At 43.1% G+C, this 20,897-nt stretch overlaps 1 long non-coding RNA gene across 2 annotated transcripts in view; it reads right to left on the reverse strand.

Moving 5' to 3' along the window:
• Nucleotides 1-3,956: 3,956 nt before the first annotated feature.
• LOC106994275 (uncharacterized) overlaps nucleotides 3,957-20,897 on the reverse strand; it is a 41,161-nt gene continuing 24,220 nt past the window's right edge. Inside the window, exons 2-7 of one of the 2 annotated variants that reach the window (XR_001440813.3) lie at nucleotides 7,111-7,200; nucleotides 6,771-6,816; nucleotides 6,181-6,328; nucleotides 5,214-5,307; nucleotides 4,239-4,398; nucleotides 3,957-4,156 (exon numbers count right to left, since the gene is read on the reverse strand). This is a non-coding gene — a long non-coding RNA (uncharacterized LOC106994275). Of the gene's footprint in view, nucleotides 4,157-4,238; nucleotides 4,399-5,213; nucleotides 5,308-6,180; nucleotides 6,329-6,770; nucleotides 6,817-7,110; nucleotides 7,366-20,897 lie in introns of those variants that run through there. The other variant, XR_013408001.1, reaches the window with a different exon arrangement.

Below are 20,897 nucleotides of genomic sequence, written 5' to 3' on the forward strand. Positions count from 1 at the left end.
CCAAACCGTCCCTCACATTTAATTCAGGAACATGTTCAGCAAATGCTTGTGTTTGTACACGAAGTCTCTCAGCGATCTAAGTTTGATTTGAAGAGCAATGAGGCAAAATTCCCATCTTCCTACCCCACTTTAGCTTGAAGATAAAACCTACTCAAGTTATACATACCAGTCCTTTCAAAAGCATTTCAACTTATCTAAGCATCTCTCTAGCCCCACCCACTCTTCCCCTTTTCATCTCAATATGGAACTTTGTGTAAAAGCATCCAAAGCTGAAAGACAGAGCTGTGGATAATGTGCCTGCAGAGCTTAATCCCTGTCAATCTCACAGAGGGGCACATTACAGTTAGGAATGTGTGCAACCAGAGCCAGGATAAGTTCAGATTAAACAAACGATTGTTTTATCAACCACAATTACACAATACAACTAAAACAAAAATAACCCTGAGAAGCGATGAGTAACCTGCAACTCGTCGTGATATGAAGTTCAAATAATTGCTAATGCCACACTTGGACAGTCAAGTTTTTCAAGTTTCCCCCTGCTCCCCCTGCCCAAAAAAATAGACAAGATTATGCAATGAGAAGATAAAGGAGATAGAAGACAATGCCCCAGGGCCGGGCGCGGTGGCTCACACTTGTAATCCTAGTACTTAGGGATGTGGAGGCAGTTGGATCATGAGGTCAGGAGTTCAAGACCAGCCTGGCCAAGATGGTGAAACCCCATCTCTACTAAAAATACCAAAAAAAAAAAAAAAAAAAAATTAGCCGGGCGTGGTGGAGGGTGCCTATAATCCCAGCTAACCAGGAGGCTGAGACAGAGAATTGCTTGAACCCAGGAGGTGGAGGTTGCAGTGAGCTGAGATCGTGCCACTGCTCTCCAGTGTGGGTGGCAGAGTAAGACTCCATCTCAAAAAAGAAAAGAAAAAGAAAAAAAAGAAATCAATGCTTCATCCTTACTATTCAAAGCTAGATTGCAAAATACACTAATCTAAGAAATCTTCGCTTTGTCTCCTCCCTGTAGCTTTAGTTGAGCTTTATGTAGGGTTTCTTTCATACAAAGAAGCACAAATATCTCTCTTGAAAGACTACAGCTCAGTAACCGATGAGAACATGCAGGGGCAGGTGAAAACACACAGCAGAACAATATAAGAATGTTTTCTGATGCACAATATGAGCAAATACAGTTCTAGTCCCTGTCTTTCTGCTAAGCAAAAAATCTGAACCAAGCCAAACCCTGCCATCTAAAATGGTCATTTTTGAAAAATGTCTTTATTAGTAATCATTTGTTTTCTGTAGAAATGGGAATAATAATAGCTAGCATTCATTGAGCATTTAATATGTTTAAAGCCTATTCTAGGTGATTCACATGTATTAACAACAACCCTATGCGGTAGGTAGAGAATATCATCTTTCATTTTACAGATGAATACACCAAGGCATAGAGAGGTTAAATAATTTGCTCAGGGTCACCCAGTTAATAAGTATTAGAGCCAGAATCTGAGCTTGGGCAATCCGGCTCCATTTTACACTCTTGTCTCTGTTGGCAGTTGAAACAAAGATGCACTTACATAGACACTGATTCCTTGCTACACAAAAACCTGCGACCATACATCAAAACTAACATCTTATAGTTTATGGTTACTTGTAGAAACCAAATTAAATGAAGAACCCAAACATTTGAATGGAACCTATTACCGTCATCAAAACCCACTTATCCTTGGTTTTCATAATTCCCGGTGGGGAACATATCTCCGTAATTTTGTCTGTCAGTAATTTTGAAAAGTCAAGAGGTGAGTCCTAGTGACATTACTTTAGCTCCAAATCATAGCACACCTGAAGTTGGAACCATCCATGAATTTTTCTTCTTTTTAGTTACGTGGCTAAATAAATTCCCTTTTTAAAATGACCCTTTGAGTTTCAACTGAAAGACTCATAACCGATACACTCCCTTCTCCAGCCGCTGCCATCCCCACCCCCACAGTGAGTGTCTCACGGGGGGGACCATGACCTCAGCCTGTCTCTTTATTCAGAGTGAACCTCAGGGCTTTTGTAGGCATGGCCAGAAAAGAAGCTCTCTTTCTATTGGACTTGAACCTGGAAAGATATGAGCCTGGAAATACTGCATCATCTAAGGCTGCTGGAGTCTGCTGCACAGAGCTGGGGTAATAGCCCATCCAGGGTGAAGGTGGAGTTAAGAGAAGCAGGGACATTGAACCCTGTGGGCATCATTTGAGTCCTGAACCTTTTCAGTGTCTGAAGCCACTCAGCCTCCAGCTATCTATTCCTGCCTTACAAAGACCCTAAATGTAGTGACTTAAACCAACAAAAATTTATGATGTCTCTCGGCTTGGCAATCTGGGTGACTGTCTGGATTTACTAGTCAGCTTTACCACAGTAACAAATGACTTCCTAAATCCCAAGGGCTTGTAACAACCCATGTTCCTCACTCTGCTGTTACACGTCTGCCATCACATCAGTGAATGCTCTGCTTCTGCTCCATGTGTTTTCACATTTGGGGACCAAGGCTGCAGCAGGAGCCCCCAGTCAAGCGAGACCTGTCATCTCCGTGGCAGAATGAAAAGAGCAAAATACCCAATGGCCCTTTAAAGCCTCAGTTCAAATATGGTGTATGTTATGTCCTTTGATACCCCATTGACCAAAGCAAATCCCTGGCTTTGAGGACTCCCTGTAGCTGTCTGGGTATGTTAGGTTAGCACCCAAGGCCCTTTGTGAGAGGTTAAGATAAGGAGATATGCAAGTACAGAGAAAAAGAGAGACCAAGACAAAGAAGGAGAATTTATATGTATTTCTACATGTGTGGTATGTGTATGACATTCTTTTTTTTTTTTTTTTTTGAGATAGAATTTCATTCTTGTTGCCCAGGTTGGAGTGCAATGGTGCAATCTTAGCTCACTGCAACTTCTGCCTCTCAGGTTCAAGTGATTCTCCTGCCTCAGCCTCCCAAGTAACTGAGATTACAGGCGCCCACCACCACGCCTAGATAATTTTCTGTATTTTTAGTAGAGACGGGGTTTCACTGTGTTGGCCAGGCTGGTCTGGAACTCCTGACCTCAGGTGATCCACCCGCCTCAGCCTCCCAAAGTGCTGGGATAACAGGCATGAGCCACTGCACCCGGCTGGTGTGTAACATGCTTAAGGCAACTTCATTTCTGTGTGGAAGGTTGAAGGTCAGTCCCAACCTGAGATATAGAACCAGTTCTTTCCTAGTCAGGGAGAATTCAGGAAGCCATGTTCCAAAACAATAAGTAAGACTTGTGTTGAGCCTGCTCTGATTTCAGACCTTCGTTCCGCTAATTGGGATCCAGTCTTTGGTCCCATCTGTAGAGTTACAGCAGCTCTGCTACTGCTCATCCACTGGGGCTGCTGCCAATTGCTGCTCAGTCCCTTGCTGTCTTCATACAGCCTTGGTCACAGGCTTCTTCTCAAGGACAACTACAGGGTCTGCTCCAGGTACATCCCCACCCACGAGCATCTAGTTTCTACCTCCTTTCTGCCTACCAGTCAGGGGCTAAGATAATACGGATAATATGTAATAATAGCATCTGTCATTTATTTCATATAGTGATAATAGCATCTATCATTTATTGCATATAATCTCAAATTCTTATGTATCCCAGAAGTGCAGCTGTTTCCAGCTGGGCCTCTGTTTTCATCAGGCATCACTCTTGATATAGATCTCAACCCTTCTTCAAGTGCCCCAGAACAATCCATGAACACCAGAAGTATTCACGAACCATGTGGAATTGACTGAGGCTTCCCCAAAAGAGTGGAGTAGAGATTTATAGTGCACACCCAATAGAAGCGGCTTTTCTCTAATTTCCTTTTCTGCTGTGCTACCGTCAAGCCTCCTCCTTCTCCCCACACCTCGAAGCTTAGCCTTCTCAGCTGTATGCTGAATGCATACTGAAGTAACAAATAATGGAATATGTAACTACATAAAGCTTAAATAATAAGGTTTATTATCTCCGGGGGTATCATTTTCAGGCTTAGTGAATTCAGGGACCCAACAATATCATCAAGCACTCAACCCATGTGCTTTCTGCTATCCCCAGCATGTTGGTTTGCATCCTCAGAGTTTCCCTCATGGTCACAAGAAGGCTGCCATAGCTCCAGGAATTATGTTCACACATAGCTACATCTAAAGATAGGAAGAGGACCATTATTCCTCCTCCCCACATCATAAAGGAAAAACTTTCACAGAAACATCTCAGAAGACTTACCTTTAAACTCCTCCACTGGGGTTGGGTTACATGCTCATGCCCTAATAATAAAAGTTATTCAGCTGAGACAGGAGAACCGCTTGAACCCAGGAGGCAGAAGTTGTAGTGAGCCAAGATTGCGCCATTGCACTCCAGCCTGGGCGGCAGAGCATGACTCCATCTCAAAAAAAAAAAAAAGTTATTCAGGTTGAGTATCCCAAAATACTCAAAAACTTCTTGGGACCAGAAGTGTTTCAGAGTTCAGATTTTTTTTCCTCCCGATTTTGAAATATTTGCATTATACTTACCAGTTGAGCATCCCTAATCCAAAAACCCAAAACCTGAATGTTCTGATGAGCATTTCCTTTGAGCACCATGTTGACACTCAAAAAATGTTGGATTTTGAGGCATTTCGGATTTCAGATTTTGAAATTAGGGATGTTCAAACTTTATTGGCATTTTTAGCCTTTGGAGTTGGAAAGTGGATTCTGAGAGCAAGGATGAAAGGTGAGGAGAGAATGACTGTTGGGAAGAAAACCACCAGACTTAGCCACCCTGAGTAGCTTGGTGTCCTACTCACCTGTGTGCTCTGCAAAGTGTAATGCCCAACTATGACTAGGCGATGCTCTGGAAGCCTGGGTAAGAGCCATCTAACATTACTCAGGAAGGCCCTTTAGAGTCCTACTCCTGCCTCAATCCTAGCAAGGTTATCAAAGCCAGGGGAATCAAAACTCCGTCCTTACAGGAGTTTTACTCATCTTTCTACCTTTACTGCTTCTCCACATGCACAGCAATTCTGCAGGCTGAGAATTATCTCATTTTTGCAGATATGGAAGCCGAGTAGCAGAGAATCTAAGTGACTCACTCAGAGTCAGATAACTACTAAAGCGTAGATCAATATTTGAACCCAAGGCTGTCTGGTTCCAATGTCCTTGCCGGCAATGAAAGCAGAACAAAGACCCAAAAGAAAAAGCAAAGAAGACAGACTAGGCTTACATTTTAGCCGAAGAGTAAATATCTTCTTGGTCCTTCAGTTACTTAAAACCATTACAAGGTTCTACGGAGGAATGTAATTTCTGTCCTTGGTTATCTGGAAAAGATAAAACAGAGCAGTGCTTTCAGTACTTGGCCGAGGACATGGGGGCATTTTAAAGTGTTGGAATGATTGAACACAAGCCATGCTGCTGAGTTCTGGACACCCAACCCTTTAAATGGGGCCTGGGGAAACATTTACTGGAGGACCTGACCCCTGCCCCAAGAAAGGGGTCCCAGGCCAAAAAGCTGAGTAAACAGATATTTTTGCCACAGTGTGGTAAGTGCTATTATGGAACTATGAACACGGCTGTGAGAGTGTGGGTGGAGGAGGGGGAGGGGAGGGTGGACAGTAGAAAAACCCCTGACTGAGGTCATCCCTATGTTCTAGGACAGTACAGTCACTCGTTGCAAAACAGGGACCCTGAGTCATGAGGAAAGAGCTAAAGTGAATTCAGGAGACACCATTAAACAAGGCAGGGATGGGAGATGTCTTGGAAAGATTTCCTTCCAATATGGATCACAGGAAAACATTGTAGCAATTCTGAATGTAAATTTCAGAGGTTTGTTTGTTTGTTTTTAAGCCTGCTTTATGGAGCATTTCACATGGCTTTATGAGGATTAGTTCTTACTTCATGTAATATAGTAAGTAATTTGCATACACTATCTCATTTAAAGCTTAAAATAATCCTGTGAAGTTGATAGTTCTATTTTCCCACTCAAAACTTTTTTTTAAATTTTTGGCGGGGAGTGGTAACTCATGCCTATAATTCCAGCACTATGGGAGGCCGTCAAGGAAAGATCGCTTGAGTTCAGGAGTTTGAACCAACTTGGGCACCATAGTGAGACCCCATCTCTATAAAAAATAATAATAAACCAAAAAATTAAAAATTTTTCAAAAATTTTAATCGCTTCCCCCCACACAGTGTACCTATTTTAGGTATAGCAATTGATCAGAAAGGCGAGACAACTTGTCCAGGGTCTCTCAGTTCTTCACTGGCAGAATTGGAATCAGACCTTCCGTGTCATGAGGCCAAGGTGCCTTCTGGAAAATTCACTCCCAGCAAACACATGATTTCCTGGGAGAGATGGTTATAGCTTAGTATACTGGATCCAGATAGAGAATAGGTGTCCTGTGCTCACAGCGGAAAAGCAACAAAAATGGTAATGAAGGTTGAATGATCATCAGTAGAACCTTTTTTAAAAAAAGGGATAATGAACAATGCTCTATCCTCATATATTTCTGTAACAAAGCATTAAGGAATTCAGTTTTAAGGAGAAAAGTTTGTCACCCTGTATTTTCTATAGCTTAGTCAAATTGAGAGATGTGCTACAAAATAGAAGCAGTTAAACAACATCCAATCCACATTCTTGCCACTCAAAGAGTTCCTCATCCCCTGGTTGCTTGCTAGAAATGCAGATTATTGGGCCCCTTCCAGACCTACTGAAACATTTGAACAGGAACCCCCATTGATTTGCATGCACATTAAATCTGAGGGGCTTGCTGCTCTACATAGTTACCTTTCTCTGCCATTGTTTCTTCCGTTGGGGATAACGTCTTACGGGTCTGAAAGTCAAACACATAAGCAGGTCATGTTGTGAGCTGCAAAAGACAAATTTGACAGCAAAACAACATTTACTATCTTTTTAACTGAGTTTAACTTTAACTTAATCTAGTAACTTCTTTTGAATAGATTTTTAGGAGGATTTGTGGTCCTACAAGAGGAGAGGGAAGATAATGGGGAAAAAGAAGTCAGCAGGAAGGAAAAGGAGGGTATTTTCCCCAATGGCATAGACCAATCATATGACACCCTTAATGTGTTATCAAATTTCTGCAGGGGTCAGATGTGAAGCCCATTACCTGACATGCCCGCTGGGTGGTCTGGACTTTGAACAATGGCTCCTCCCATCTGGAACCCTCTGCTATTTTGCAAACGTTTCAATGGCTCTGCTGAAAGCAAGGAAACAACAGCTGGTGAATAATCTCATTTTATATTAATAGAGCAGCACTGACCTATCCAGGTCCCTTAATACTTCACGAAACAGAACATCCTTTCTTTCCCAGGGCAAGGAAGGGAAGTCTCAGCCATACCACATTACAGCACCAGTAGCGGCCCTGCAGGAGAATGAGCAGAAAGAGTTTTTCTTGCAAACCCACCTCACTGGACTTTTTCAGATGAGGATTAAGTTAGGCTAAAGGAGGATGGAAGAGAATATCCGCATTAAATCCCTGGACTTTACCTATGCAAAGAAATAACCAGAAAGTAAGATGATTCTTGCCCCAGCCTTGCCTCTGTCTTCTGTATGTGCAGCTCCTTCCGTGAAATCAAGATAGAGATGTCCAAGTTAAGTGACAATCCGAAAGATAAATGTGGGTTATTTTTAATACCAGGGCTAGCTGGTGGTTTAATGTTAGTGGAGTAAAATAAAACAGAATGTGACAACACCACAAGTTAATGAGTGTTTGTGCCTGTGCCAGTAGCATTTTTAACGCTGTAGAGAATTGCAAAGGATTAAGGTATAATCTGTGATTTCAAGGAACTTCATTCTGCTGGAGGATTTCTTCAACACAAATGACTAGAAGCAGGGATGTAAAATATAAACTGAAAGATATACACCTTAGCCAATTATACCATCACTGACACATACAGAAAAGGAAGATTAAAATGTTTTGATTAAGCAACGTTTCTAGAGATTCTGTCAAAACTTAAACAAACAAACAAAAATATCCTGGAGAAAAGTAATGCTTTCTTTAACATTTATAAACGTTCAATTGAGTATTCCTGCTCCAATTTTCTCAGTGTGGAATAGATGGAAAGTTGCTAGAAGGGAGTGGTTACATGCCACCGGAGTAAGTAAGCTGGGCCAGGCATACAGACTAGCTGATGAGAAGTAGGGAGAATGGCGGAAACTTCCTAAAACAGTAGTTCCTAACCTTTGCCTTTTGTTTGGGTCAAGGACTCTGTGATGGTTAATTTTACATCTCAATTTGGCTAAGTGACAGTGCCCAGACGTATATGGTCAAACATTATTCTGGACATTTCTGTGAGGGTGTTTTTGGGCGAGACTAACATTTTAATCAGTGGACTCTGAGTACAGCAGACGGCCCTCCCTAATATGGGTGGGTCTCATTGAATCCACTGAGGGCCTGAAAAGAACAAAAGACTGATTCCCTTGAGCAAGAGGGGATTCTCTGGCCTGACAGCCTTCAGACCTTAAGCCTTGGCTCCTCCTGGTCTCCAGCCTGCCAGCTCACCCTGCAGGTTTGGGACTTGCCAACCTCCACAGTCGTGAGCCAATTCTTTAAAATAAATATCTTTATAGACACATTCTATTAGTTCTGTTTCTCTGGACAACACTGACTAACACAGACCCTTTTGTGAGTTTTTAGAAGGAATATTTATTGAATGTCTTCTATGTGCCTAATTAGGGACCCTCTTCCTAGAAAATTGCACATGAACACAAAATTTTACATATGGTCTCCAGGGAATCACCAAATGCTTGAAGCAAATCCATGGACTCCCTCCTTTCATTAAAAAACTCCTGGGCCTCCAGCCCTTTACATGAAGGAGACATAGCTGAATATTTCCCCATCCAAATATTCCTGCTCTGAAAGCAGTTACCACCCGGTTGGTGAAGTAAGGAGTCTACCTGCCCAGAGTTACAGAAGGACCAGGAAGGCATCCGGCCATATAGCTCCCTCTCCCTCACCTCTCTGGGAGGCCAAGATTTCTATGTTAGCATCAGCACTCTGGGGTGGACATACGTTCACTTAACTAGATAGAATAAGGCATTGTTACTACCCATGGTGTGGCTGAGACTAGCTGGTTGTTCTTAAGCTTAAACACCAGTACTGCCTTCCTTGACATTCTCCTTATCTCCTCGTCCTTGCTGATGGACTGTGAGTGAAGGTGATGTGTGTCACCTCCAGTCAGAGGCCATGCAGATGGGGATGCCTTTCATGCCCTTTCCCCACTTTCAGCAGACTCACTGAAGGACTTCTCTGAGGTATTGACAGAGGCCTCAGATGGCCAAGGGGCCAGATCCTCTTTCTCCTGCACTCCACACTGGATTGTGACACAAGCAAAAGATCATCCTTCCTTTGTGTTACTTATGTTAAACGACTGAGATCTGGACCTTGTTTGTCAGCTTATCCTGACTAATGCATTTTACCATTATGAGAAAGATATTAGTAAAAATATTAGACAAATACCAACTTAAAAATTCTAATATGATCTAGGCTGGGCAAAGTGGCTCACGCCTGTAATCCCAGCACTTTGGGAGGCTGAGGCAGGCAGATCACGAGGTCAGGAGTTCGAGACCAGCCTGGCCAACATGCTGAAACCCCGTCTCTACTAAAAATACAAAACATTAACCGGGCATGGTAACACGCACCTGTACTCCCAGCTACTCGGGAGGCTAAGGCAGGAGAATTGCTTGAACCCAGGAGGCGGAGGTTGCAGTGAGCCAAGATCGCGCCACTGCACTCCAGCCTGGGTGACAGAGCAAGACTCCATCTCAAAAAAAAAAAAAATTCTAATATGATCTAAGCCATTATTATCCATTGACCTTAGCAGAGACTAAAGCCTGGGTCCTGAGGAAGTAGCTGTGTCTAGGGCTAAGAAGTCCAAACTTAGAGACCGCAGAAGACTAGGCTTCTGCTGGAGGCAGTCATGCTGCACAAGTCCAGGAGGCTCCATTCACACAGATTCTATAGTTCCCTGGAGTTGTACAGTGCACTGCCTGCACAACTGTACAAAGTAGCCCTGCTCCTGGGAGTGGCAAAGCAGCACAAAAGAGGCAGGAAGAATTGAGAGAGAGAGAGAGGAAGGGTGACATGGGAGCCCGCTATGCCTCTCTCATGACCTCATCACCCAGTCAAGTGCTTGCCCCGCTCATTGCTGAGATACCTGAAAAGTCCACCCACACCTCAGCTAATCAGATTCTAGGACAAGCCTTGGTTTGAGGGCCCTTTTGTTTTTGAAAAGAAGCATATCTCCCCTGAACTAGTTCCTGATGGTCTGCCTTAAATTATTGGCTACTAAAGGAAAAATAGTACTAAAGGGTGACCTGTCTGTTGGCCCTGCAGTTAGAAAATAGGGATTATTATTCCCATTTATCATAGAAAACCTTTCCTTCTTTCTTTCTCTTTCTTTCTGTTTCTCTTTCTTTCCTTCTTTCTCTTTCTTTCTCTTTCTTTCTTTCTCTCTTTCTTCCTTCCTTCCTTCCTTCCTTCCTTCTCTCTTTCCCTCCCTCCCTCCCTTCCTCCCTTCCTCCTTTTCTCCTTTCCTCCCTTCCTCCCTCTCTTTCTCTCTTTCTCTCTTTCTCTCTCTCTCTCTTTCTTTCCTTCCTTCCTTCCTTCCTTCCTTCTTTCTTGATGGAGTCTTGCTCTGTCGCCCAGGCTGGAGTGCAGTGGTGCAGTCTTGGCTCACTGCAACCTCCACCTCCTGGGTTGAAGCAATTCTCTTGCCTCAGCCTCCCAAATAGCTGGGATTACAGGCGCCTGCCACCGCACCAGCTAATTTTTTTTTTTTTTTTTTTGTATTTTTGGTAGAGATGGGGTTACATCATGTTGCCCAGGCTAATCTCAAACTCCTGAGCTCAAGTGATCCGCCCGCCTCAGCCTCCCAAAGTTCTGGGATTACAGGCGTGAGCCACCACACCTGGCCACCCTCATACCCACTTTTAAAAAACTTTATATTATAGAACATTTCAAAGATATACAAAATAGTGAAAATAATGTAATGGGCCATCATTAGACTTCAACAATTATCAACGTGCGGAAATTCCATTTCATCTATTTATCTCTAACCCTTGTTCCCTCCCTTGTTTTCTACCACTTCTCTGGATTATTTTGAGATGCATCCCAGACTTCATATCATTTTATTCATACATATTTTAGTATGTAGCTCCAAAAAAATTGTTTTTTAAAACATAACCATGATGTCCTTATCACACCTAAGAAACTTCCTTAATATTGACAAATATTCAGAGTTCAATTGTCTCCAATTTTCTAATTTTTTTCCACAATTTGTTTAAATTAGTATCCAAGCATGATCCATACCTGCAGTTGGCTAATATGTCTATTGGCTCTCTTTTCATTTACAAGCTACCCTGCCTTCTTTTCTTTTTTTTTTTTTTTCTTCTAATTTATTTGTTGGAGAAACTGGACCATTTGTCCTGTTGAGTTTCCCACATTCTGAATTTTGCTGATTGCAACCCTGTGGTGTCATTCAACCTGTTTCCCTAAGCCCTGTATTTCCTGACAAGTGTCTGTTAGATCTATAGCCTTGATCAATTCCGGCTTGATATTTCGACCAAGTTATTTCATAGGTGGTGGTGTGAGTTTTTGCATCTCATTAGGGGCACATGTCTGCTTCTCTCCCATTTTTGTAATGTTAAGATTAATTAGTGGGTTCGGGTATTGCCATCTTAGTCCATCCATTAGAGAGTTCCCCATCAGCATTTCCCCTAATAGTTTTAACAGCCATTGATGACCAGTGCTTGGATACATTATTTCTATGACTGCAAAATTATGGTATTCTAATTCTATCATTCTTCCTTCATCGATTAGCTGAAATGCTTCTCAAAGAAGACCTCTCCCTCAACAACAATTTAGTTACCCTGAAATACAGTTCATATACAAAAGACAAATGCTCGATTCTTTCCCTTTTTAAACCAGTTTTCAGAGTAATGAGTTGGTTTCCTAGCAACCTGTAAAGGTGACCTATGAGGATTTTTTTTCTCTGGTATAATTATAAACTCATGGATTTTAACGTATTTGATGTATTTCAATCCAGTACAGATGCTCGAATTATTCCATCTTTGAACAGTGAGTTTCTTTCTATTGGTTCCTAACCTAAGCATTGAGGACACAACTGAGTCATCTCTGAAATCTTCCTTACTTTCTAGTATGTCAAAATGTCTACTTATTTTCTTTTCTTTTTCTTTTTTTTTTTTTTTTTTTTTTTGAGAGAGAGAGTCTCCCTCTGTCATCCAGGCTGCAGTGCAGTGGCTGAATCTCAGCTCACTGCAACGTCCGCCTCCTGGGCAGAAGTGATCCTCCCGCTGCCTTACCCTCCCAAGTAGCTGAGACTATAGGCACTTACCACTATGCCCAGCTAATTTTTGCAGGGTTTTTTTTGTTTTTTTTTAAATGGAGTCTTGCTCTGTCGCCCAGGCTGGAGTTCAGTGGTGCGTCTTGGCTCACTGCAAGCTCTGCCTCCCAGGTTCATGCCATTCTCCTGCCTCAGCCTCCCGAGTAGCTGGGACTACAGGCACCCGCCACCACACCCGGCTAATTTTTTTGTATTTTTAGTAGAGACAGGATTTCACCATGTTAGCCAGGATGGTCTCGTTCTCCTGACCTCGTGATCCACCCGCCTCAGCCTCCCAATGCAGTTCTTTATTTGTAGGGACTGGGTTTTGCCAAATTTCCCAGGCCGGTCTCAAACTCTAGGGCTCAAGCAATCCACCTACCTCAGCCTCCCAAAGTGTTTTGATTATGGGCGTGAGCCACCAAGCAAGGCCCCAAATGTCCATATCTTGCCTCAACTCTGGAATCAGTGATTATCCAAGGATGCCCTGGTTCCCTTTAGTGACAAATTGGATTTAGAAACCACAGTCACAGAGCTGGCCAGCTCCCTACCTAGGAACCCTCTCCCTCACATCCCTCACATTTCATTTGATCCTACTTTTTCCCCAACACTTCACTGTCCCAGACTTCCCACAAGGGAACAAAAGATTGATAGCTAAAGGAAACTCATAATATAGTCATGTGTCACCTAATGACAGAGATGTGTTCTGAGATATGCATCATTAGGAGATTTCATCATTATGTGAACACCGTCATGTTCTCACACAAACCTAGCTGTGCAGCCTGCTACATGCCTAGGCTAATGCTATAGCCTATCCCTCCTAGGTCACAAACCTGTACAGCATATTACTGTACTGAATATTGTAGGCAATTGTAACACAATCATAAGTATACATGTATCTAAACATATCTAAATACAGAAAAGGTGGCTGGGCACAGTGGCTCATGCCTGTAATCCCAGCACTTTGGGAGGCCGAGGCAGGTGAATCACGAGATCAGGAGAACGAGACCATACTGGCTAACATGGTGAAACCCTGTCTCTACTAAAAATACAAAAATTAGCCAGGTGTGGTGGCGTGTGCCTGTAGTCCCAGCTACTTGGGAGGCTGAGGCAGGAGAATCACTTGAACCCAGGAGGCAGAGGTTGCAGTGAGCTGAGATTGCACCACTGCACTCCAGCCTGGGCAACAAGAGCAAAATTCCAAAAAAATTTAAAAATTAAAAATTAAAAACGAAAGAAAGAAAAGGTACAGTAAAAATTCAGTATTATAATTTCATGGCCGGGCATGGTGGCTCATGCCTGTAATTCCAGCACTTTGGGAGGCCGAGGCGGGTGGATCATGAGGTCAGGAGATCGAGACCATACTGGCTAACACCGTGAAATCCTGTCTCTACTAAAAATACAGAAAATTAGCCAGGCATGGTGGTGGGCACCTGTAGTTCCAGCTGCTCAGGAGGCTGAGGCAGGGGAATGGCATGCACCCGGGAGGTGGAGCTTGCAGTGAGCCAAGATCGCACCAGTGCACTCCAGCCTGGGCAACAGAGTGAGACTCCATCTCAAAATAATAATAATAATAATAATAATAATAGTTTCATGAGACCACTCTCCTATATGTGGTGCATCACTGACTGAAATGTCTTTATGTGGTGCATGACTATAACTGAAAACAGTTATCACCTTGATACACGTGAAGATTGAGACAAATCTCTTCTTTAGTGGAACGTGTCTAATTCCCTCACATGAATAGCCTACACTCTTTCCCTTGGTTATAAGGGCCCCAAAACTATCAGGTTCCCAAAACCAAGGAGGTAGGGGGTTGAGGGACACTTACCTTTGCCTAATGAAGTTTTATGTATAATACAAGAAGAGCACATCCTTTCTCTACAGGTGTCTTTTGCACTCTAGTAATCAAAACAGTTGTTTGATTGTATGGTTTCTTATCAAGCATTTTGACCCCTCAAGTTTTATTTTTTATAATATCAAGGGATATTTCTAAGTTGTGGTTTGATGAGTCCCTGACTTCAAACCCAACTAGTACATCACAAAATAACCATGTTCTGTAGTCACCGAAATCTTTAGATCTACCTGAATGGATGTGGACCCATCTCCTAGATAGATTAGGTAGAAAACAGTATTTATTATGTTATCATTTGTGTAAAAGGGAAAAAGAGCTTGAATATGCACAGAACATGTTTGAATCTATAACAGATTGGTATAGAACTAGAAGGGAGACTCACATTTCACCATATACCTTTTGGTTGTACTTTTGACATTTTAGTAATGTGCACGAATCATCTATTCAAAATATTTATTTAAAAAAAAACTGAAGAAAGCACTTTAGTAGAGAATCAATACTGTCTGATTGATTGATTGATCGATCTCGGCTTTCCAAGGAGTTATTGTAGATGGAAAGTGAAGAAGGGTATGCTTTTATAGGAGTATATTTATCTCTTAGGGGAGGCTTGAAAGCCAGAGGGGATGAGGATAAAGAGAGTTTGAACAGACACCCAGAAACAACTGCACTTGAAAGAACTTGTGAAATGCTTAAGTTCTCTGACACTTAGAGAATTACACCCTAGCTATGATACCATTAGGAGATGTGAGAGTGTGCTTGTTTAGAAAGCACCAGAAGTTGACTTCAGGTTCCGGAGGCCAGCCAAGGAGTCTCTGTCTGCAAGGATTGTGTCAAATTCATGCACATTCTCAACAATGACTGTATTTTTCTAATGGGGGATGGAGGGGATGATGGGATGGGGAGAAAGGGCAAATATTCAAAGCCAGGCAAAGGTGGGGGCAAAGTCAGGAGGCTTTTGGACTTTGACACCTTATCTCTGTTTTTGCCATCTTGGTGGGGAGTGAGGAACAGAGAAGAACTTGGTTTATTCTCAGGGAAATGTCTGGAGGCTGCCACATGGCTTCAGGTCAGCCTGAATTTAGGATTTAGTTCTAATAAAATTTTATTCTGGGATGCAACCTCCCTCTAGTTGTTAAGACTTCTGGTTGTCCAGTCTAGAATTGTTTAAACCATATCAATGACTTCCAATAAAGAGAGCTTAGAATGGAAGAAAAGAAATAAAGAGAAAAAGGGAAAGATGTTCATTAGTTAAAGCCAAATCACCGATCACTTATGGCAGGCCCTTCACTTTATCTCTCTTTTCACGGACCTTCCCTATCAACAGCACTTCTAGAGAGGTGGCATTTTGGAGTGGGAAAGACCTGGGTTTGAATCCCAGCTCTGCCATATTAGTGGAACAACCTTGGGCAAATTACATAAATGCTCTGAACCAATGTCCTCTTTGGTAATGTGGGACACTGATGGGTACTTTAGTCTTAAGTTAGGATCAAGTGAGAGCATTTATGCAATTCAGCACACATTTTTTGGGTACCTATCATGTGATAGTGAGATAGAAAACCAGCAGAACTTGTTTTCTGGTTATAATCCCGCTGACCAAAACAGAATCTACTCCAGATGAGATAAAGTGAAGAGCCTGGCCAAAACCAGCAGATGGTGACAAAAGCAATCCCTAGCTGCCCTCATTGCTCATTAGCATAAGACACTCCCACCAGAGCCGTGACAGTTCACAAATGCCATGCCAATGACCCAGAAGTTACCACCCTTTTCTCTGGCAATGCCCCAGAAGTCACTGCCTCTTTCCTAGAAAGCTCTAAATAACCCATCCCTCAATTTGCATTAACCCTTCCCTTAATTTTCCAAATAATTGAAAGTGAGTGTAAGTGAGTATAAATACAGTTGCTTAGAGCCCATACCTTGCTGATTCTAGGCACACTGCCTGTGAGTTAGCCCTGCTCCACAAGAAGTAGTACTGTTCAGGAAAAGGTTGCTATCTAACACCACTAGCTTGCCCTTGAATTATTTCCTGGGCAAAGCCAAGAACCCTCCTGGGCTAAGCCCCAGTCTTGGGGCTCACCTGTCCTGCATCATCAGGTGGCCACAAAGGGATGAAGATAATGAGTGGGAGGAAGTGACCACTGTGGCATTGAGACAGCAGAAATGGCAGTCATCAGCGGCAAGATGGCAAGACAGTGGCAATTAGTAAAGAGGCCAAATGATAAGAAATACTTGAGAGCTGGAGAAATGGTGAGACAGCAGGATGGCAAGACGGTGACCAGCGAGATGGTGAGAGGCGGCAATCAGAGAGAGGTGGTGATGTGGCAGTCAGCCAGCCCTGTAAGGATCAAAGCTGCAGAGAGCTGGAACACTAACCAAAGGTTCTTTGCAGGACCATCATCTTTCCTGGCAGATGGTGGAGCTGAGTGGATAGACGAGCAGCCATAGCGCAGGGATTCAAAGCTCTGGCTGGGAGGCTGCAGGATCACATGCCAATTCCCTCGCAGCAACCGAGCCTGCCCAAGCCTGGGAAACCTGGGGAGTAAACCTTCACCTGCACCGTACATCAGAGACTGGTTGGCCCTATTTTGACTCCTGTGGACAGGTAAGTATCCCTTTTGACTCATCCCCCAAATATCAGGTGAGCCAGGAAAATAAGGCCTTTGGTTTAGACAGTCAATTCAAAGTCCCCCATAGCATACCTGATTACATCTCTATTGCCCCTTTTCTAGGTCGTTTCTCCTCTAACATGATTTTATTTTTCTGTCAGTCATTTTATTTTATTTTCCACCTTGAAATATATGTTTTCTTTGCAGTTTTTGCTTTGGCTCCCTGCTAACTCTATTTGGGCAATTGTTTAAGGCTGAACACTTGGTTATGAGAGGTACCCTGTTTTATTGACCCTGGGATGCCAGAGTCATGTTGTTCTGTGACCCCAACTTGGTCTTTGGCCGCGCCCTGGATGCTCTGGGATTTTCAGCATTGGGTGTGGGGACTCTCATTGGCCACTACTCGGTTACTCTGGGTTTTCAGCATTTGGTATTGTTGGCCACCCCAGGTACTCTGGGGTTTTTGGCATTGGCATTCCCTCTAGGATTGTGGGGTAGAAGACCACCTAAGGGGACTCTTGGTCTTGCCGTTTCTCATTTTCTACCCTAAAGTTATAACTTCCCATAACAACCTTTCCTTTTGTTGTTGCCACTTTATTTACACTTTTCCCACTATAACTTGCTTAATAAAAATACTTCTTTTGTCACATTTCATTCACTTTATAAGCCACTTTCGTAACACCTTGCTACCTATACTTACACCTTCTCTGCAGGAAGTGGAAATTGGAAAGGAAAATAGAAAGGGCCCTGTTGCTTTGCCTCTCACTAGACTCAGAAGAACTTCTGTGTCCAGTAGAAATCATTGTTAGACATGGAGACAATGCTAAGTATACCTAAGGACTCATCATTAGGATGCCTTTTAGGCTGTTGGAGCAAATTCAATTCTGGCTTAAAGAAAAAGAAACTCGGCCAGGCGCGGTGATTCACGCCTGTAATCCCAGCACTTTGGGAGGCCGAGGCGGACGGATCACGAGGTCAGGAGATTGAGACCATCCTGGCAAACATGGTGAAACCCCATCTCTATTAAAAATACAAAAAATTAGCCGGGCATGGTGGCGGGTGCCTGTAGTCCCAGTTACTCAGGAGGCTGAGGCACTTGGGTCCAATACAAATGAGAAGACCAAGAGATTTAGCCTAAACATGGTTCTGTACATTATAATGCTATTTTATAATTAACATTAAAAAGAAGGAATATGGGGCGAGGTCTCTTATGTACAGGCTTTTACGGCCCTTTACTGGCTCAGTGTTATTTCAAGGCACCAGGAAGCCACGCCTAAGGGATCCCCTTCTAGCTGCTTCTCTTAGAAGGCCTACTCCCTCCCCAGAGTCTTCCTAGTCTCCCAATTTAGAGGGGTTCCTGCCAGTTCTCTAACACAGGATTCCACCCAAGGTCATCAGGCACTCCTCCCCGTTATCCAGCTAGCCCCAGCCTAAACCCTCTGCTGTCGGAGAAAGTAGCCCACCCAGTACCCCCGGAAATGGGGCTCCATATCAGCCCCGAAGTCAAAGCTGTGTCCATTGTGGGAGGTAGTTGATGGAGATGGGAGGACACTTAGAATACACGTGCCATTTTCTGTGTCTGATTTGGCTCTATGCAAGGAAAAATTCTGCCAATTTTCAGGGAATACATTAAAGTTTATAGAAGAGTTTGTTAAATTGACCATGTTCTTTAGCTTGGTATGACTTGCAGGCATTGTTGCCCACTTGCTATGCCATAGAGAAAAAGCAGAGCAAAGTGTGTGGCTAAGCCTCTCAATTATGAGAAGGTTAGAGACGTAATTCAGGGTAAAGATGAAAATCTCACTCTTTTTCTGGGTAGTTTGGTTGAGGAACTCAGAAAATATGCTAATACAGACTCAGACTGCCTGGAAGGGCGAGCTCTCCTGGGGAGGCATCTTATTACTCAATTTGCTCTGACATTAGGAGGAAGCTACACAAACCAGCAGTGAGACCCCAATCCCCTATGAACCAAGCCTTAAACACGGCCTTTAAAGTTTATAACAATAGAGATGGGGCAAAAATGGAAAAGACCAAAAGAAATAATCAAAAAGAACAATTATTGGTGATGCTGTAAGCGCCCTTCGACCTCAGGGCCACCCATCCTCAGAAAGTGTCTCAACACTGGTGTCCGGGATACCTAGACAAGAGCCCCAACTTGTCAGCCGCTAGGACAGAATCAGTGTGCCTACTATAAGCAAAAGGGTAATCAGCAATAAGAATGTCTTAATCATCCCTCGTGAGACGAAAAAGCTCCCTGTCGATGTTAGAACTAACCTTCTTCCACTAGCCCCAACAACCTGCCTTGCTCAGGTAAGCCAGAGCTTTGAATCCCTGTGCTATGGCTGCTCGTCTGTCCACTCAGCTCCACCATCTGCCAGGAAAGATGATGGTCCCGAAAAGAACCTTTGGATCAAGTCCCGGACCCTTGATCCAATGGACAGTTTCCCACAGTGGCAGACAAGCAGCCACCCAAACATTTTTCTTCCGTGTCTCTGCTGCTGGGTGACCTCTCTGGCAGCTCAGGGACTCTGAGGTCTCCCCTTTAGCAATGGATTTTGCCCCTTCCCTTCTTTATTTGATGCTACAAGATCCCCTTCCCTGCCTCTTCCTGTCTTCCATACCTATTGGAGCAAACAATATTTGGCCAAGTAGACAGGTCCCAATTTTATAAATAACAGATCCAGCTGTCTTGCACAGGTCGCTTGATTTGTGTGATGTGTGTTGCGCTGAGCATGCTATCAAATTGACTCATAGGCAGGGCGCAGTGGCTCACGCCTGTAATCCCAGCATTTTGGGAGGCTGAGGCGGGTGGATTACCTGAGATCGGGAGTTCGAGACCAGCCTGGCCAACATGGTGAAACCTCACCTCTACTAAAAACACAGAAATTAGCTGGGTGTGGTGGCACGCACCTGTAATCCCAGCTACTCCGAAGGCTGAGGCCGGAGAATCACTTGAACCTGGGAGGCGGAGGTTCCAGTAAGCAGAGATCATCCCATTGCACTTCAGTCTGGGCAACAAGAGTGAAACTCCGTCTCAAAAACAAAAACAAAACAAAACAAAACCATTGGCTTATAAATAAAACAGCACTCATAAATTAAACAAATAAGACTAAACTTGTTAGTTGGAAGGGAATATTGTGTCTTCTAAAATTTAACTTTCAGCTTTTTGCCTAGATAAAATACTGATTTTCCTAGGCTTTAGAATGCTTAACATGGCTTTAAATGTTGAACTTTTTGTGTAGCTTAAAATCTTAAAATTGGCTGGGCATGGTGGTTCACACCTGTCATCCCAGCACTTTGGGAGGCCAACGCAGGCGGATTGCTTGAGCTCAGGAGTTTGAGACCAGCCTGGGTAACATGATAAAATCCATCTCTACAAAAAATACAAAAATTAACTGGATTTGGTGGCATGCACCTGTAGTCCCAGCTACTTGGGAGGCTGACATGGGAGGATCGCTTGAGCCCAGGAAGTAGAGGTTGCAGTGAGCTGAGACTGTACCACTGCACTCCAGCCTGGGTGACAGTGACACCCTGTCTCAAAATAAATAAATAAATAAATAAATAAATAAATAAATAAATAAATAAATAAATAAAATTATAGAATGGTTCTCATCTATAGAATGTCAATATCTGATAGTTCAGGATTCTTTGCTTTCTAAATTTATATAAAATGTGCCAGGGAAAACATATATTCTTTACTGTGAAAAAGAATAACTTGTTCAATTCAGAAATTATTAAAAGGGAGGTTCAAAATATTAAGGAACATGTGAATAAAAAAGAGAGATGTGAGGTGAGTTATGGATAGAAGACTTTTTTTGTGTGTGTGGGGAGGAATATATATATTTTAAATCATCTTGTATAACGAGGAATCTTGTGTGGTGGATTCTTGTCCTAGAATAAAGTCACTGGTGTTTGGAAGGGAGGTGGTATAGGTTGGGTCAGAGTGTCCAGACATGTCATGGATGGTCTATGTGGGTCATGATGGGCTCATGAAGGGGAATTTGTGAGGGGAGTTTAGTGTTTGACTAAGCTGGCTATGATTGATGGGGGAATTGTTTGTGGTGGACTTTCTAGAAAATGGTGTATGTGCCAG

This window comes from Macaca mulatta, chromosome 17 (assembly GCF_049350105.2).
Source record: "Macaca mulatta isolate MMU2019108-1 chromosome 17, T2T-MMU8v2.0, whole genome shotgun sequence".
Taxonomy (NCBI): domain Eukaryota; kingdom Metazoa; phylum Chordata; class Mammalia; order Primates; family Cercopithecidae; genus Macaca; species Macaca mulatta.